The following is an 8,981-nucleotide window of genomic DNA, read 5'->3' on the forward strand; positions in this document are numbered from 1 at the left end:
GTTTCTTATCAGCAGCCTATGGCCAGACAGTATCAAGGCTACCCAGGTTAGAATCCTCCCTATGGGCAAGGTAACCTACAGTGGGGGAAAAATCAAATGACACATGGACAAAATCCTTACAAAAAAGGATGGGTTCTGCAGTCCGGGCCTGCTCAAAGGCCCCAAATGCCTTTTAATACACAATTTCCATTCTTGGCCACATTGGAGCTACCAGATGTTTCTAGACTCATGAATGATCCCATTCTTCATTCGCCATACTGGCCTCCAGTTCCGTCCAAGATTCTGAGCGATTTTTTGAAGTTTGAGGGAAAAGTGAAGGAGGATCTACGAGCCCACATGATGACATATCACCTTTAGTGCTCCTCCAATTCCTACGTTGATGATTCTATTCGTCTTCGACTTTTTCAACAAACTCTCACAGGTGTTGTAGCCAAATGGTACATAGAATTACCTCCAGGTAACTACAATGACTTTAACACTCTTGTTATGGCTTTCCTCACACATTTTCAACTACCATTTCACTATGAAACTAGCACCCATCTGCTTACGTCCCTTAAGCAAGACACTGCAACCCATATCTCCGATCACATCCATGAATGGAGGCGTCAGCGTCACCTGATCAAGTTTGAAATTGTTGATCAGTTGTTGACCAAATGGTTTACCAAGTCATTCGTCAGCAAAATTGCTGAGGACATAGCTATGGGTGGGTGTGTCACTAAGGAGCAAGCCATCGCTCATGCCCAGTATTTAGACCTCGTCTACTCGTAATCTGGCACGTTATATGATATGTTACCCGATGCTCCAAGACCATCATCCAATCTAACAGCATCGAAGTCTCTGGCTACCCCACCTGTTGATGGAGTGATTGGTTCTGTGTCTCAGACCCCCACGAAATCTTCTTCCAAGTAGAAGGCGGTCTCAAACACTGGTTCCAATGATCCCTCTCAAAATTCACCTGGTCCTGGTAAAACCTCTGAGGTTCACACTATTCATTCTACTGCAACGGACAAATCCTCTAAAGGTAAAAGGAAAGGCAAAGGCGAGTCTAAAGTCGATGCCCCAAAATAGGGCCCTCCTAAGTCGTCTGCTGGTGATGCTTCTCAAAGGAAGCCCAAGTATCCATGCCTCATCTGTGAGGAGGATCACTATACTAAAGATTGTCCCCAGTGATCTGAAGTTAGTCTCTTACTCAAAGGGACCCTAGCTATCTTGAAAGAGCCATTTCCTTCCTAGCAGACCCAAATGGTAGACCAACCTCAATCTTCTGCTTCCTCAGGTTCCCAAGTTTTTATGATGAGTATGCTTGTAAATGTGGCTACTAGATCGAAAGATTATCAAACACCTACCCCGATAGCAAGGAAAGATAAAGAAGGTGCCCCTTCCTCCTCTATCCCATCTTCCTCTGGTGCTCTCCATATAGAGCGACCTAATCATGATTCTGTTATTCGATCACCCTCTCGAGGTGTGTTTCGAAAGTCCTCGTATAATTCAAATGCTCAAGCCGCTCAACATTATAACATTGTTGAGGATTTGGCTCAAGAGCCATCATCTATGTCTGCTCTCAAGGGCCTTGAAAGTTTCCTTTCTCAACAGAAAGCGTTACTGTCGGCTATTGGAGGTATTGACCCATATAACTCCAATCTCATTTGTTTTGATCTGGAAAACCACATTCCACGCTTACCTCATCAAATTGCTTTCCTAATTCAAGTCATCATTAATGAGAAGACAATTCACAAGACCATCATTGATGAAGGTGCTTCCACATGCATCATGTCCATCTATTATTGGAAGGCAATTGGTTCTCCTACCTTGAACCAATCACCTAACAATTTGGAAGCTTTTGATGGGCATGATTCTCGACCATTCAGTGTCCTTCTGAATCTTACCATTACCTTGGAAGGCAAGACAGTACATGTCGAAGTAGAAATTGTGGATGCCAATCTTAATTATAATCTTCTACTCGGACGGAGTTGGACCCATGCTATGCATGATGTGGCCTCTTCTCTATTTTGCGTGCTCTATTTTTCCCATCAAGGGAAAATTGTCACAGTCGACCAGTTGTCTTTCTTCACTTCCTCTTCCTTGGATGGCAATGTTCTGTACGTGAAGCATATCGTTTATCCTTATGAGAGTGTGGGAGCTAGACTTTTTAAAGATCCCACCGTGATGGGTATTTTTCCTCTCCCACCTCCACATTTTGCCTCAATCAACATGATCTCGGTTAAGTCTGATACTTGGGTCATTCCCTCTCCTAATATTGTTGATACATGGGGTGATGTCATGCCATTAAGCCTTGTCGAGATCAATTATGTGGAGATTGTTTCAGCTTCAGCTTCGATACCTACTGATCATAACATTTCGAGTGCCTCTCTTGACACGTATTCTCAATCCCCATGGCTTGGTTCTTCGGATTCCCCCAATCCCTTAACCAATACTTTTCCCTCTGACGAGAGTATCATGGAAATAATGTCTCTGGAGGAAGCACCATGGAATGATACTCATCATCGTTCCTCATTCTTGCCTAGCCGGACAGTCATATCTACCTGCCTTGAGAAGCTCTCTTCTCGTTTCCCGACCTAACCACTTCAAATGCCTATTATGACTCATGAAGTTTGGATGGAAGGAAACAAGGGTAATATTACCCGAACGATGCCCATTGACATTTCTGTTAAGCCGGGTGTCATTGAAAACATTCATATTGGGGTGAATTGTTCTCCTAATGAGATCAAGCTCTATACTCATCTTTTTCAAGAATTTTGAGACGTTTTTGCATGGTCATATGAAGAAATGCCCAGCATTGACCCAAGTATAGTCGTGCACGAGATTCTGACTTATCCTAACACGAAGCCCGTTTGACAATGACTTCATCTAGTGCACCCTAGAAAAGCAGCCGCCATTAAAGGGGAAGTTGAAAAACTTCTTAAAGTTGGATTTATTTATCCTATCCCTCTGACAGATTGGGTGTCGAATATCGTACTGGTGACAAAGAAGCAGGGCACCATTCAGGTCTGTGTTGATTACCGTGACCTAAATTGTGCATGTCCAAAGGATAATTACCCCACTCCTTTTATAGACCAGATCATCAATGAATGTGTTGGGAGTGAGATCTTTTCCTTTATGGACGGTTTTTCTAGTTATAACCAAATAAACATTGCACCATCTTATCTACATAAGACTACCTTTTTCTGTCCGTGGAGGACTTTTTCATATAAAAAGCTCCCTTTTGGCCTTAAGAATGCTGGGGAAACTTTTCAAAGAGTGATGTCATATGCTTTCCATGACATTAAAAACATCATTCAGCCTTATTTGGATGATCTTCCTGCTCATTCACATAAGCACCATGACCATCCCGACCATCTTCAACAAATTTTTCTTTGCTATAGACACTACAACATTCGGTCGAATCCACATAAATGTGTTTTCTACGTTGAATCCAGGCGCTTGCTCGGTTTTATTGTTTCAAAAGATGGAATTCATCTTGATCCTCTTAAATTCGAGGCTATTGTCAATCTACCCCCTCCCTCTTCGTTGCATCAATTACAGAGTCTACAAGGGAAAGCAAATTTCCTTCGTCGTTTTGTGCCTAACTATGCTGAGCTAGCTTCAGGGTTCACCCAGTTGCTTAGGCAAGGGATTCCATTCATTTGGGATGAGGCTGCCCAAAAATATTTCGATGACTTAAAAGTTGTCCTCATTAATGCTCCTTTGTTGCACCCTCCGAACTATCATCGCGATTATTTTCTCTATCTAGCTGCAGCCTCTAGCACCATTGCTATGGTGTTGGTGCAAGACGATGATGAAGGCCATGAACATGTTATTTACTACCTCAGCCGCAATCTCCTCGATCCTAAGACGGTTATGCTCATGTCGAGAAGTTGGCTTTGGCTGTCATTCAGGCTGTTCAGTGCTTTTGGCATTATATTCTCCTCCGCACTACAACCATGATTTCTGAGTGTAACCCCATGACTTACATCCTGACTCGTCAGTTACTTGGGGGCAAGTATTCCAAGTGGATTGTCATCCTCCAGGAATTTGATTTGGTGTTTACTACTGCCAAATCCAAGAAATCACTTGTATTTTCTGAGTTGATTTTCTCTCTTCCCTCTGCTTCTCTTCCTACTAGTGCTGATGAGCAGCTCCCAGATGAGACTCTTTTTCTGATTAGCACTCTCGACCCTTGGTACGGTGATATCATCATGTATCTCCAAACATCTACCTTCTGGTCTACATTGACCAAGGATGATCGTCGATGCATTCAACATCAATCCCAACCTTACCACATCATTGGGGATACTTTATACCACGTTGGTGTTGATTCAATTCTTCACCAATGTTTAACTCTTTAGGAGGTTGAAAGAGTCTTGAATGACTGTCATCTTAGCACATGTGGCGGTCATCTGTCTTGCTATGTCACTGCTCAAAAGATACTCTGCACTGGTTACTTCTGGCCCTCTATCTTCAAGGATTGCATCCTTGTTGTTCACAAGTGCCATGAGTGCCAGATTTATCAAAGGAAAAATGTGCACCCCACTCGCTCTCCTTCACCCCATTATTACCATTGGTCCTATTAGCGCAAGGAGTTACTCCTAGACTACAAAATCAATAAGCCTTACACATCATGATTTCATTTCAAAATTTAAAAGGGTTTTTTGAGTGGTAGGATGGCTTCTGAAGGAGCTTTGAAATGATTGTGTTCATATTTAACTTTCATATATTTGGAAGGCTATGGCAAGCATAAATTGTGTGGTTAAGTGAGTAATATAGGGGAGAAAAGGAAAGAGAACAAGTAGCTGGTAAATATCCTAAGAAAACTGAGTATCTTAAGACAGTCACTTCAACTACATAAACAACCTTGTAACAAACTCTGTTTCTTGCAAAGGAAAATAACAGTTAGAAAGTAAGAAAAATGTATAAAGTATTTCACAAATCCTTTTTGAAACCTTCACTAACAATTTCTACTTGAATTGATATTATGATTTATAGAAAACTAGATAGTAGATAAGTCATCATTAGATCCTCTTAATGATTTCTCACTCATACTATACTAGCTATTGTATTTTATCATTTAAAATATTAAAATAGGCTTGACAAGGAAAAAAAAAACTAGAAAGTAAAAATATGTATAAAGTATCCCAAAAATCCTTTTTGAAACCTTCACTAATAAGTTTTACTTGAACAAATATTATAATTTATAGAAAACTGGATAGTAGATAAGTCATCATCAGATCCTCTTAATGATTCTCACTCATACTATACTTGGCTATTGCAAATTTATAATTCAGAAAGTTGAAACAAGGAAATAGACAAACCACACATTAGATATAACTTGAATCAAAAAATCCTCCAGCATGAAGTGCAAAAAAAGCTATTTTATTAAGCTGAGTCTTCAGGTGAACCAAAATCCAACCCTGAAATGATATTTACAAAAGATATATAGAGAGAGAGGCACCAACTCCAACTCTCCTAAATTGGTGGTTCCACTATTTCCTTGTTACATAGGTGTCTTTAGATATTAAAATCATCTCCCATTGAATTGCAACAGAAAGTACAGGTGTAGATGAGAAGTAGAGGAAAAATGACACTTGGTTGCTAGAAAAATTGACTGGCTGCCCCTTTTGTTGCTGGTTTTTCTCTTTATGGTCATAACTATATCATATCCATCATTTTCCTTATCCATATTGTTATGGGTTGTTGTCTTTCCAAAACTGGCATGGAGGTTTTCTGCTAATAGTTGTATATTTTTGTTGAAACAAGTGCTACCGGAAATTCCGGTAATACCTGTAATAGTGAAAAAACTGGAAAGACTTCCATGATTTCCGATAGGATAATGTTTTCACTTCAACATTTTAAAAGAAAATACTTTGAAACACTTGTATATTCTTGGATATTCTGAGCTTTAATCTTCACATTCAAAACTTTGACTTAATATGAAAAAAGGTATTTTTTAAGGAAAATTACCCTTTCATTTCAAATGAACTGTAGCCTCTGCAAGTTTATCCAAGTTTGTTTTATTTCTAGCAGCAGATTTTGACCTTGTCATTTTGGTTGTGTCTTCTTTGATGATGGTCTCTTTCTTTTCTGCTTCTTTTTGGACCTTTCTTCTTTTGGAAGCTCTGATGGCTGGTCCATGGGAGCTTTACCTCTTTGCTTCTTCAAAGATCTTCTTATTTCTGCAATGGAAGGATCCTCTGTCTGCAACTCTGTATGTTCTTCTATGACTATTACTTCAGTCAGTAAACTAGGATTATTTAGGGCTTTTCATTTCAGTCTGTATGTGTTTCTTTCCTTAGTATGTCTCCTCCTAGCTACAACAACTAGTTTTATTTTTTATTTCTTGTTTTTACTAGTCCTTTTATACCCTGCTTCCCTCAGTAATTCCTCATTAGAATCAATAGGTTGGTTTTCTTTTTGATGTTCATATGCTTCCGGAATTTTAGGAAACACCTGTGCTTTAGATTTCTCTTTAGCTATAAGTTTTCCTCTCCGAGTTCTTGTGTAAACCTTAGGAAAAGGTCTAGCACGAGGAACCATTTTCATGCTTTTTGTTTTCTGGGTAGAATAGCTTTCACCTTGCTCTTTCTCTTTTCAGATTCAGCAGCTAAAGGCTTCTCTTTGCTACTTTTGGTACCTCTGCTTGCACTTTCCTTTTTTGCCTTTCTTTTGGAACTTCCTTCAGCTGATGTAGTTGATGTCCTTTCTGTCTGAACCTGTGTTGAAGAAGATTTAGCAATTTCTTGGGGTTTTGGTGCAAGTTGGCCTGCCCTGTAAAACAAGAAATGTTCCCAAGTTTGGTTTCTCTTTTTCAGTTCTTCTTCAACCAAAACCTTGATAATTTCCTGATGATACAGGCTATATTCTGATGCTTCATGGTGTGTTTGAATTTTGGCTGCCATTTTGGTCAGGCTCTTCAATATGAAATAGGGTATATTAAGAGTCCTCATACCTACAAAATAAAAAAGAAACCTCATATGGTAAAGAAATACTACTATATACCTTCTCTCACAAGTGAGAAAAATCTTAACCAATTTGACTGTTTCTTCCCATTCCTTCTTAAGATAATTGCTAGGAATTCCTTTGGCCTAGTTAGGATCTCTGTATTCATCTCTAATAAAAGCATTGAGATCTCCTCCTATAATTAATTGTCCCTTAAACCACTTTTCTCCTTCCTGGGGAAGGTTAAAAGCTTCTACAATTGACTGTTCTGAAACCTGCAATTTGAAACCAAAGATGGTAGCTTCCTGTCCATTGAAAGTTTGAGAAAACTCTTGGGCTACACCTTGATGTGAGCCTCCTAACCTAGTGTAGAGTGGATACCAACCTACCTGAATAAACAATCTTCTAACACTTGGATTAGCATCAACTAGCTCAACTCCTTGAGGTTCGATTCTCTTAATCTTTCCACCTTTCCTAGACTTTGATGCCATGGATATCTGCTTGCTTGTTATGAAGAATAGGTGTCAAAGTATGGAAGCTTACCCAATAGATGTTGCAATTAGCTTGAATTAGGCTGCCTGAAAAACTGGGATGTGTTCTTAACCACCTCAATCACTGTCTCCTTTGTTGCACTTCAGAAATTCGAAATGGTGAAATTTCCTCCATTTTCGAATATTTGAGATAAAGTTTTGGTTCAATCTCCTATGCATATGATCCTTCATGATTAAATGAGATTTCATGTCATAATATACATCATGTAATAATAATGATGAAGTTGATTTTCTTTGGAGAGTCCAGCTAATCTGCTATAGGTGGTTGTACAATATTTTTTGCAAATCTCGCAATTTTCCTACTTTAATTTGGACTGGCTAGAGATTTCAATAGTGCATTACACGAAACAGAAAGAACGACCGTTGGAATTTAAACATATGGCTAAGACTGACGCTACAGACACGTTTTAATTTTGGAAACACAGGTTTATTTAAGATTAGTGGGGTAGGCAACAGTTGGCTATGGCTGTGACTGAAACCTAGCTAATACGATCAACCAAATCGATTAACCACTACCACTTGACTTGACTTAAAGTTTGTGACCTATCCAATCACAAAATCTCATGATTTGGATTAAACATTTCTCCATTATGACACGTGGACAATCAAAAATGGTCGCGTTTTCGCCTTTATTTTTTTAAAACGGGAGGATCTACCAGAAATTCCGGTAGCATCGAAAAAAAATATGTCCGAAAAACAAGGGAGACTGTCTAAACAAGAAAATCGGGCGCTACCGGAAATTCCAGTAGAATTTTTTTTTACAAAATTAATCCTAAAAAATTAAAAAATTAAAACCTACGCATGACTTAGCCTAGAACTATGCTAACATTGGCTCCACAGGGGATAGATCTCTCCCGGCAAGGCTCTAAGATTTTTTTTTTTGTAGTTTCGGTACCTTGTCATTGGGCTATGGAGTCTTATTATGAAATCACACCGGTATTTACAGTGAAATTAGGCTACCAACAACATTAGTAAGAGAATTTTTTGAGAAAACATCCATTAAATGGGCCTCCATACAGTTCTGTCCCATCAAGATGCTGCAACTCAAAGGTATTGTTTGCGAGACATTTGAGATTTTGAAAGGACCAAGCCAAAAAGCATCAAATTTTGAATGCTTACCTGGATCTTGGTGCTGTGCATCCAAATTCAACACCAGATCTCCAATTTGAAAATCTTCTTTTTTAGTCCCTTTACCAAAGACTTCCTTTACAGCTTGATGATATTTTCTTACCAAATCATATTGTTGTTCTCTCTTTTGTTGCACTTCTATGATCTAAAAAATTCTTCTAGTCATGCCATTTGGTATAGCTTCATGATCTTGCAGTAGTTTGGCTATAGGAATAGCTAATTGGACTGGAAAAACAACATCAATCCCATAAACCATTTGAAAAGGTGATGTATTAATAGACTTTTTGATTGTCACCCTATCAGCCGATAAAGCAAATTTGAGTTTTGAGTCCCAAGATTTCTTGCTTTTCTCCAGCAATTTGGTGACAA

Source organism: Pinus tabuliformis, chromosome X, assembly GCF_031772625.1.
Source record: "Pinus tabuliformis cultivar Carrire ecotype Pingquan chromosome X, CPIR1, whole genome shotgun sequence".
NCBI lineage: Eukaryota > Viridiplantae > Streptophyta > Pinopsida > Pinales > Pinaceae > Pinus > Pinus tabuliformis.